Source organism: Equus przewalskii, chromosome 4 (genome assembly GCF_037783145.1).
Source record: "Equus przewalskii isolate Varuska chromosome 4, EquPr2, whole genome shotgun sequence".
Taxonomy (NCBI): Eukaryota; Metazoa; Chordata; class Mammalia; order Perissodactyla; family Equidae; genus Equus; species Equus przewalskii.
In genome coordinates this window covers 84396677-84407534 of record NC_091834.1, presented here as the reverse complement: position 1 = coordinate 84407534, position 10858 = coordinate 84396677, and positions in this window count along the sequence as shown.

Genomic DNA, 10858 nt, shown 5'->3' with positions numbered 1-10858 from the left:
AGGGTGGTCCTTCCAGCAGAGGAGAGAGCAGCTGCCCCTTAGACCCTGGGTGGTCTGCAACTGGGCTCCACTTCTTCCTGTGGCTTTGCTTCTGCTCCTCGCACCTGCCCAGGTGGGCGCCTTTGCTGAGCCCTGCACAGCAGGGGCTGGCTGGGGGTGCAGGGGAGTGCTTCTGTGCCTCCATGCGAGGCCGCCTGTGGGAGTCCAGCACCAGTGCTCCCCTGGGAAGACCTCAGGCCCTGACTAGTTTCAAGTCCTTATAATTTAGTCAGTCCCAGTCGGGCCCCAGCTCCTGGCCTGGCTGATGAGTTCACGCATAATAGCGTCTACCCCAGGCTGGGACCCCTGCAGCGGGCTCTCCTCCCCAGAAATCCATTTCCCAGCAGTTGGGGTGGGAGGAGGCCTTCCTTTGCCTCCAGCCTTTGTGCCTCCCACTCTGTAAAAAAAAAGTCCTCCTCTGCGGGTCTCCCAGGGGAAATGGGCAAAAGGTTTTACCCCCTCGACAGGTACCCCTCGGTTTGGGAGATGTTTACATCTGGCCAGTGCCCTGTGCCCCACAGGAATTCTGAGTCTGATTTAAGCCTTTCCCACTGCAGCTGAAAGCATTTTCTTGTCAGAGTGGGAAGGTCCCTGGGAGGCACTTTGCTCTGAGTTTTGGTGTTTTTCAAGAGCGGCCACTCCAGGGGGCCCATCTCCCCACCCAGGCCCCCCCCCCCCCCCCGCACCCCTACCCCGCTTTTCCGGGTGCTTAGAGCCCTGGAGGGGCTGTGCGAAGTGGATTTTCCAGACTCCCCACCCCTCCCCCACGCTCCATTTGCTTATTCAATCCCGGCCATTATCCTCGTCCCTGCCCTGGCTCTGCGAAATGCGATCCGGCTCCATTGATTGCTCGCGGGTGCTGCAATGAAGCTGGGCTGGGGCGGCGCCCACCGGCCCAGCGTGCCAGGCTGCCCTGCAGGGCCAGCCCCAGCATCTCCCTATCCCTCTCACTCCTCTCCCTCCTCTCCCTCCTCTCCCTCCTCTCCCTCCTCTCCCTCTCCCGCTCCCCCCATACCCCCCAACCCCGCACTGGGGGCGGGGGAGCTGACTGACCAAGTTGCCAATTCCTGCTGGTGTCCCTAAACAGGACTGCCCAGCCCACCGTCTTGCCCTTGCTCAGTTCCGTAATTTTCACCACCTGGCAGATTTCTCTCAGCAGAAGAGTCTCCTGACACCTGGGCCCAGGCCTGCTGGCCCTGCAGGGATGGGGAGGGTGGGGGGCTACAGCTGCCCAACCCCAGTGAGGAATCTGCCCTGGGTGAGCTGGAACCCGAGGATGGCCTGGGTCTGTGTGCATCTCTGCTCTTCCCAATCCATCTTCCCATCAGCCTTGCTCCATCCCAAAGGGCAGGGAGGAAGGAGTGGTGGCTATTGTCACCCAACCCCTGCTGAAGGCCACAGCGCTGCGGGATGGCATCAGCCTCCCAGGCAGCTGCTTTTCCAGCTCCGGCTTCTGGTTTGGAAATGGGCCCACTTATGATTTGGTCTTACTGCCCAGGGGCTTTAGGGCAAATATATTTCCAGGCCTTGGAGGGCTGGGCCTGCACACCAGCTGAAGACTTGAGGTAATTTTAGGGGCTTCCACACCCCTTAGGAAAGGACCGGACCCGCATCTGGGGGATGTGGGACACAGAAGAGTGCTGTCCTTGGAGTACGTTACCTGGAGGCCTGGGGAAGTGCCACTTTGGGGAATCAGATGGCAGCCAAGCCTCCCAGGGTGTACAGATGGGTGGGGTGCATGGTCTGGAGAATGCCGTGTGGACGGGATATTCAGCTGCGTTTGGCCTGGCCCATTCCTGCCGTGACTGGCCAAGATGAGTGATGCCTGTGGGCCCAGCGGCCACCTGGCCTGGGCCTGGGTGGAAGGGCCTGGCCGGGTGTCTGCTCACCATTCTCGGGGAAGAGACCACAGCAAGTGGAGTGGTTTCCCTTTTTGGGGCTTCATCTGGAGAGTATTGTGTACAGAAACTCTCACTTTCCTCCCTGTGGGGTGGGGCAGCTGCTGAGTTTTAGGCTCTGGGAATAACATGGGAGGGGTCTCTCTGGATCAAATGGGACAGTGACATGGAGGGCTTGGTGAATAGCAAAGCACGGCCAGTCTAGCTGTCTATTCCCTAGAGCCCAGGCAGAGGACTGCCTGGTTTAGAGGTGTGCCCCGATCCAATCCCAGAATCCCCTGCTGGTGGCCTGGAGTGGAGGTGCCCTCTTGAGTTGCCCCAAGAGTGGGTGGGGACAGCCCCTGCGCCTAGGCTGGGTCCTGATAGCTGCCCCCTGGGGGTCCCCTCCATCCCTGCTCAGGGCCTGTGAGGAGGGACTGGGCTCCCACACTAGTGCAGCCAACAGGAAGGACACCACTGTGACCTTGTCCTAGCTGGGGAGGGTGCCTCGCCCCGACCCTTCCTGGCTCATGCTAACTGTCCTTGTTTCTTCCCTAGCACAGGCCGCAGCCTCCCTGGGTCCTGGGTCAGCTGCCACTTGCCTCCCACCATTTTTGGCAATGGTAGAACTCACACTGGTGAGGTAATGGGATCCGGTGGTTCTAGACTTGCCAACTATGGTGCGAGGGCTCAGCAGGCAACTCCACCGCCAGCTGGTGAGGGAGGGTCCACACTGTGCTGGACCTGCTGCCCCACTACGAAGGAAGAGGGGACTCTGGTCCCCAGACCGCCGGGCAGTGGCAGAGGGTGGGTGCAGCTGGAAGTGACACTGGTGTTTCCCTGCATCCCCCTGAGTCACAGATCTTCGAATCAGCTGGGGAGCCTTCCTCCAGCCCTTGAGGGGGGCCTACCAAGTGGGCTTGAGGTCCAGCAGAGGCGGGGAGCGGAGGGTGGGGCGGGGCTGGGGAAGGAGGGAACAGATGCCCTCACCCAGCTCTCCTGGGGGGTCAACCTCCTCATGCACCGCTCAGCGTGGGCTCTGAGGCCCCGAGGGAGGGTGTCCGTCCTTTCCACACCGCACAGAGTACTCTCCCCTTTGGGCTATTGGCTGGGAGGGTGAGGCAGAGGGAGGGCTGACCGTGCATCTGTGGGCATTCAGTCATCTTGCTGAGGCAGTGGAGGGACAGATAGGACAAAGGCCCCAGGGGTGTGATGAGAAGCGTGTTCAAGCCACTTGTATAAAGGCAGGACTGGCCTCCTGGGGAGTTGGTGGCCCGTGGACTGGACTTCTGCCCTCAGCAGGAGCTCTCTGCTGTGTGGATGCTGCTGATGCCCAGAGCCTGGTGACAAGCCTGCTGCTCTCTTCCCAGAGCCCAGGGGGGCAGCTGGGGCCCCTGAAGACAGGCCAGAGGGTCAGGGACCCGGCTCCAGTCAGGACAGGTGGGAACATGGCGGGCAGGCCTGTTGGGGAGTTTCCTGTGCTTGCAGCAGGCTCGGCCAGCTGAACTAGAGCTGTGAGTGTGGGTGAGTGTGTTTGGACCCACAGTGAACGGGACACATGAATGCAAAGGCCTCTGACTGCTCCCCAGCCCCGGGCCTGCGCAGCCTTCATTTCTGGGGAGACCCCATTCCCTGAAGCTCCAGCTCTCTCTTTCCCCTCACCTGCCCTCAGAGGGTCATTGGTGGTTCCGGCCCCTTGGGCTGCTGGGCGGTAGAGGCTATGGGGCTGGACTGGAGAAAGTACCTAGAAACAGAGTCCCTGGGAAGGAGAGTGGGGGATCCACCAGTCTCAAGCCTTAAAGGCCTCTGTTCTTAACCTGAGCAACTGGACAAGGCGTGCGTGTTGTGGTAATACATCCTAGCAGGCATGCTCGAGGGGCAGTCAATTACCTGCGCCCTGTGTGCCTGCTAAGTGGTGAACATTCAGGTAAACGACGTAATTAGAATGAATTTCTAGTCAAAGCCGGTGGAAGTGAGCAGAGCAGCGTGGCCCCTACCTCCTTCAGCGCCATCCTACCCCACCCCACCCCATTCTTGCCTTCTCCCTGCTCCAGCTGGCCAGTTGGGGACTTGCGGGGCAGACGGGAATGACATTATTCTGGGGCCTTGGCAGGGAGTTAAAGAAGAAATGGGGGGCTTTGGACAGATTTAGTCATGGTAAAGCTACCAATCTTTTAGCACTTACTATGTGCTGTATTTTCATGATTTTGATTAATCCTTACACCCGCAGGCCAGCCAGGGTCAGGACAGAAAGCGCCTTGACTGCAGTGAGGAGCAGGGAAGCCGAGCCCTGGCCATCTGTCTCCGGAGCTGTGGACCCTGCTCTGCGCTGCCAGAAGGGAGCTGGCTGGGGCTGTGGCCAGTGGACACTGGCCTTCTCCTCGGTGGCCCCTTTAACCACTGCAGGGGCTCTTGCCCTCCCCTGGGAGCCGTGGTTGCTGGAGGTGGTAGAAGCACAACCAGGGCCAGTGGGGGAGGCCTGGGCACCATTGTCACTGCCGCCTCCCAGTCTGGCTCTGTTCCTGCTCCACTGACCGTCTTCTGTGCTAATCTGACCATGTCTGCCCTCACCCACCCAGGGGGACTTACCTGGTTTTTGTGACCTGCCCTACCATGCAGTCAGTCCCCTTCTCACCACTCCTGGCTTCCTTTGCTCTGCTAGGAGATTCCACACAGGTGTCTTGTCCCCTCACCTTTGTCTGCACTCCTATGTATCCTTTGAATGTTCAGTCTGGCAGGCTCTCGTAAACGCCCAGGGCACACCTCTCCCCGAGTCCTGGCCACTGCACTGAAAGTGCTGCTTCTCCATCTGCTGACAGCTCTTTGGGGCCCAGGCCATGTCTCACCTGTACTTGTGTGCCCAGGGCCTGCATCGTGGTACATGGCATATAACAGGGAGGCTCTGGAATCCCATGGGGTATTGAGTTCCAGTTTCCATACTGTGGGTGACCTTGGGCACCTCCAGGATCCTGGTCACTCTCAGTCCCAATTTTCCACAGGTGGAAAGGACCCTCATGGAGCAGGTAGCCCATCGGGCAAAGGGAGGCACTCCCCTGGGGTCAGGGCCCAGCACGTGGCTCTAGCCTGGGAGCGGAGGTGGCAGGGGCCCCTCCTCTTCAGGTCAGGCAGCTTTCAGAGCACAAAGGGTCCTCAAGTGAAGTGCCATCAAAACCCCCTGTAATGGGCTTCTCTCAAAGATCAGCCTTAATGCAGAAAGAGGCCAACTGCAATGAGCCATTCCTGTTGGATGCTAATGGCAAAGGGCTGGGCTTGCTGCTGGAGCCTCATCTACAGATGGGGCCTGTCATGGCCCATACCGCTCATCTGGGGAGGTGGGACAGGCATGGTAACAACTCTGCTGGGCTGTGTGGATGGAGGACAGGTGAGTGCAGTACAGATGTAGGAGGTGCTGAGTCCAGAGGAAGGAGTGGCCCCAGGGCTGGGGTGTCCCAAAGGCTTTGAGTAAAGGTAGCACCTGAATTGAACCTTAAAGAGGATAGGATCAGATGGACAGAGAGAGGTGGGCAGCAGCAGGCTCCAGGAGAAGGACCAAATGTGGCTCATTGGAGCCTGGAAAGAACAAGCTGGAGCCAAGCGATGGCAGGAGAGTTGGGAAGGGAGTAGTGGGAAATAAGGTCCAGAAGCCCTAGACACGCCTCTCAGTCTGGAGGACATCCATGCCAGGTGTGATCCTGTTCCCCCCGTGGTCATTTGCCACCAGGATACAGGCACAGCATGTGGTTGACACAACCAGGATGGTACAGGACAGTGGTCTCAATGGGGGTTGAGTTTTGCCCTTCTGAGGGACATGTGGCAATATCTGGAGACACTTGTCACAACTGGAGTGGGGGTTGCTACTGGCCTCTAGTAGGTGGCGGCCAGGGATGCTGCTTAATACCCTAGATGCACAGGACAGCCCCCACAAAGCATGATCCAGCCCCAAATGTCAACAGAACCGAGGTTGAGAAACCCCAGTATAGGATGACACATTAGAAGCAGCAAGTTGACATCTGAAAAGAAAAAGCATAAAGCCATAAACCAACGCTATGTTTAGGTTAGAAAAAAATGAATTGTACAAGGGCAAGGCTGGAGGAGACTACGGTACTGAAATGAAGGTGGAAGAAACATCTCATTGACCGAGTGTTCACCTGGGGCAGCACTAAAGAAAGGAAAGCAGCAGGTCACAGGAGGCGAGCAGACCATGTCTGTGTCTTGGTCAGTACAATCCTCAGAGGGTCGGCATCAGCGAGCTGGCCCAGACTGCGGACCAGGGGCTCTTCTGTGTGGTTACTTTACTGCTAGCTCAGTGATACATTTAGATATGTTAAATATATTTCTTTTAGATTTTATTTTTCTTTTTTCTCCCCAAAGGCCCCCCCTTACACTGCTGTATATTTTTAGTTGTGTGTCCTTCTAGTTGTGGCATGTGGGACACTGCTTCAGCGTGGCCTGATGAGCGGTGCCAAGTCCGTGCCCAGGATCTGAACCGGCAAAACCCTGGGCCACTGAAGCGGAGCCTGCAAACCTAACCACTCGGCCACGGGGCTGGCCCCTGTTAAATATTGTTTAATCCAGCTTTTTTGGTTTTCATTGGGAGGGTCGTTCAGAAAATCTAGTCTACTTTATTATTGGAAACAACTCACCAGTCTCCAGGGAAAGTTGGAGCTGGAGATTTTAGCTACGGAGAGGCTTAGGTGGGAATCTGAAGGCTATTTTCAATTATTTGAGGTAATGGAGACCTTTACAGTTCTCTGTGACTCCACAAGCAACGGGCAGACTAGAGAGGCAGATTCTGTTTGCCTCCCAGAAGAACTTCCTCACTGGTAGATTGGGCCATGACTTAAGAGGGGTGAGCTCTCCATCTCTGGAGGTGTTCCAGCAAAAATGGCTGCTGCCATCCCATGGGGCTGGACCAGAGGCCTTGTCACTGTGCATATGCTTAAACGGACCTAAGTGGGGGTCTCGTGCATCTCCGTCAACTCCCCAGCCGTGATCTAGGCATTATTAAGCTCACACTTAGACATCATTTTAAATGTACGTAAGTGCTATTGTATGAACAACCTACAAATTGATTGAAGAGTTTTGCTTTCATACTGGATGCGTCTTTTCTCAAACAGCAGATACTGGAAAACCAGTTGCTGTAGTGGTAGGGCTGGTGGGTTGTGGGGTTTTGTTGGTGGATCAGTCCCATATAAGGGTTCTTGAAGCTCTGCCCTAAGTGTTGGCCCAAGCGTGATCCAAACCTTCCAGAAATGGAGACCTCCCCCTTCACTGGCTCCATTGGGATTTCTCAGGGTGAGCGGCCAGCTGGGAAAGGAGGCAGCAGGCCTTGGGGATGGTGATGGAGGAGGCATCACTGAAGGCCCCCTTCCCAACCAGGGGCCCCTACTCAGCTCCATTAACAGAGACACTTCTAGAGGGTCTCCTGTGTGTGCTTAGCCAGCCCCTAGTGGCATCCTTCCTGCCCCATCCTGGAAGTCCCTAGCTTCTGGGAACTTGCCTTCTGCCACCTCAGCTCTCCTGGAAAGGAGGCATGAGAGGGGTCGGAAGCCTTTAGGACCAGAAGAGCAAGGACAACTTCCTGTGAAGGTTGTGGGGAGATAGAACACTTCATTGCCACTGATGTACCCATAAGTCTCAGGTGTCTTCTCTTTATGAAACCAGAGGCATCTTGCTTTGGTGGGTTTGAACACAAAGTGGCTTTATTTTCTGCAGTCACTGCCTTCACCGTGTCCTGTTGACTTTTCTAGTTCCTTAATGACATTTTGAGTGAATTCCATAACTTCATAAACATGGTCCATCATTAAGTCCAGACCACTGTGAAGCTTCAGTCTCAAACTTGAGTTCAACTCCACCCTCTTCCGAGCTCTGAGGGAAGGCAAGACCCGCAGTCTTTGAGTGGGGCTGCCACCTCCTCTCTTTCCTCTTGGTCTGGATCCTCCAGGACTCAGGGGTGGAGGGTGGTGGGGAGGCAGGGAGGATGGGATACGCAAGGCAGAAATCATAATAGATAAGCACTTCCTTTAAGACCAATAGCCTTAATAGCTCCTCTCCCAGTTCCCTGCCTGTGGACTGGGAAGGGGCCGGCTGGGGGCAGCAGGCCTGGTTTTGCCTCCTAGTAATCCCTGGCCCACGAGTGTGACTCTGCTTGGCAGTCCTCTGGAGAATGGGGGTTTGAATGTGGGGGGGAAGAACTCTGTCCTCACTTGTGTTTCCTGCGAGCCAGTCCCCACCAGCCATCTCAGATGGCTCATCAACTGACAGTTGTTCAAGCACTTGTCTCTCTTCCACCTTTTCCTTAGATAACGATCTGCAAATAAACACTTAACTACCACTTAGTTTGGCCCCTCCCAGAATACCTTCAAGGCTTTAAAAGCCTAAGGAAGTAATCAAAGCCATTGCTTTGGCTATAAAAACGTTGAAGATGCTGCATGTAAAATAACTTGGAGTTCCCTTAAACTTTCAAAAAAGTATTTAGTGCTTTGTTTCTTTGGAGTAACTGATGACTTGTTCCTCTCTTCTAGTAACATGAACCTCTGCCAGAGCAGAGCTAAGTGGGAGCCTTCTCATCACCAATATCGACCCACAGTTGGCAAATGTGTGGCCTCCTTTTATTTGGTCTTGATTTCTCATTCCTCTCTTACTTCATTGCAGACATCTTTTATGTAACCTGCTTCAAAATTATTTTTTGGGGGAAAGTGTTAAAAACAACCCCTTTTGAGGATGATGAAAAAGTTCTAAAATCAGATTATGGTGATAGTTGCACAACTTTGTAAACACACTAAAGACATTTTAAATTTGGAATGTAAATTATATCTCAAGAAACTGTTTTTAAAAACCTTGAGTTTATTGAGGATGGCGGGAATGGGCAGATGGAGCACATCGTTAGGCACCCAGTACCTCCCTAATTTACTGACTCAAGATCCTCAGAGACCCAGGAGAGATCTTTGGCAGAGGCCAGCGGGGCAGTGGGGAAGCTGTTATGATCCCCGCTTCATTGTGCCCTGGCCGCCACAGCTTGGGTGGAAACGAGGCAACTACCACCTGGCGGACCCGTATCCCAGGCCCCTTCTCTACCTGTGGGGTAGACCCCCGCGGCCGGGTTGGGGGGGGTCCCCTGGCCGACTGGCCCGGGGGCAGACACGTGACCTCAGGCGACCAATCAGCTGGGCTCTCCCAAGGCAACGGCTTGGGGTCGCGCGGACGCCGCTCCACCCGCAGCCCTGGAGCCTCTTTGTTCCGACACCTCTGGGTTCCTGCTGTTCACAACCGTAAAGTTTTTGACGCCTCTGGGCGTCAGGCGCTTTCCGACCTCATTCCATTCAGTCTGCGTGGACGGGACCCTGAGGCCGGGTCTCCCAGCCGGAAGGTAGCCGGGCCAACCCAGCCCGGCGCGGCTCCTCATCTGTGGAACAGGAATGACACTCGACTCAGCTACCAATTGGGGGAGCAAAGGACGACACCTGGGCCACTGCACTTTGTTGGCGATCGCATCCCTCGAAATGTTCGTTGTCCACGGAGGTTCACTGCTGTTTTGTACAGATGACAACCCTGAGCGCCAGGCAGGGTAAAGAATCCTATTATGTGCCGAGTCTCCCCTAACTTTTCTCTAGTAAATTCTAAAAATATTTTGTTGACTCCCCCCTCAAGGCCCCCTTCCAAGTATGCCTTTATGGCTGTTTTCTGCAACGATTTTGGTAAATTTCAGAATGAAAGATAAATTCCTTTGGCTTAAATATTGCTCTCTATAAAAATAGTTCTGGTTAGGGAAATGCATAGGCGTAAATTGAAAATTTCAGGTTTTGAGAATCTGGATGGTAACGCCAGGTCAGGAGAAGGTCAGAGAGCAGAGTGCAGTGAGGGAGATCACGCCCGCCTAGAGTCAGAAGTCTGGGTGCAATGTCACTAGCCGTGTGGCCCTGGGCCTCTTGTGCCTCTCGGCCTTAACCTTCACAGCCTAAACGAGGCGTGGTGGCTATGTCCCTCCTAGCTTTAAAATTCTCTTCCACACAAGGGCAGTAGGGAGCCCGAAGACTGCCTGGGGCTTAGGTCCGACTGACCACTTCACAGTCCAGCTACTTTGCCAGGATTTGGCTTGGCCTCCTTGCCCAGAGCGTTGTGAGTTTTAACAGTAGCGCATCTCTCTCTCCAATTGGGCCCTGGGGCTTTTAAAGAAGGCAGCATAATGTAACTGCTCATGCCAAAGAATGTGCTCAGGCATGAGCATCTCCACTGCCCTTCACCCTTGGTAGGGTCTCACAGGACCAGAATTTTCCTAGGAATAAAATCAACATTATTTTCACGTCAAATTACTTAACAATGTTAACACTGGGTTTTGCAGGAAATTTTTGAGAAAGGAGACTGTGTGGAAACGGATGTTTTGGGTTCCCTGAATTGTCTGATCAAGGAACCACTGGAAAAACTGAGGTCACTCCTCTGATGAGAAGTATCGAGCTCCTGCTTGTATGCAAGTTCCTGGGGGTGTGTGTGTGTGTGTGCGTGTGTGTGTGTGTGAGATGACAAGCCCTGGGCAGGGAGCATGGCGCGATACTTATGACTGGTTCAGAAAACAGTGACCACTGGGAGAGACTGCACATGGGCTGAGCTCAGGACTCACCTGGAGGTGACTTTGCAAGTGAGAACCCAGATGTGCAGCTGGTTGTCCATCACCTGCCCCGAGTGGTTGGCACAAAACGCAGAGTTTCTAAAGACAGCCACCCCAGAGTCTGACCCCAGCCCTCCAGTTCTGCATTTACCTTGAGGAGTTGCCGAGTCTCAGTTCCCACACCTTAAAATGAAATCTGCCCTCTGCACAGAGTTGTGGAGAGGCTTAGAAATAAAGGTGTAAAGCATTTTGTGTAGTGTTCTACACAGAGCAGGCATTTAGTAACTGGTAGTTATAACTATTAGTTTCTTAAAGGGTAGATAAATTCAGAAGAAAT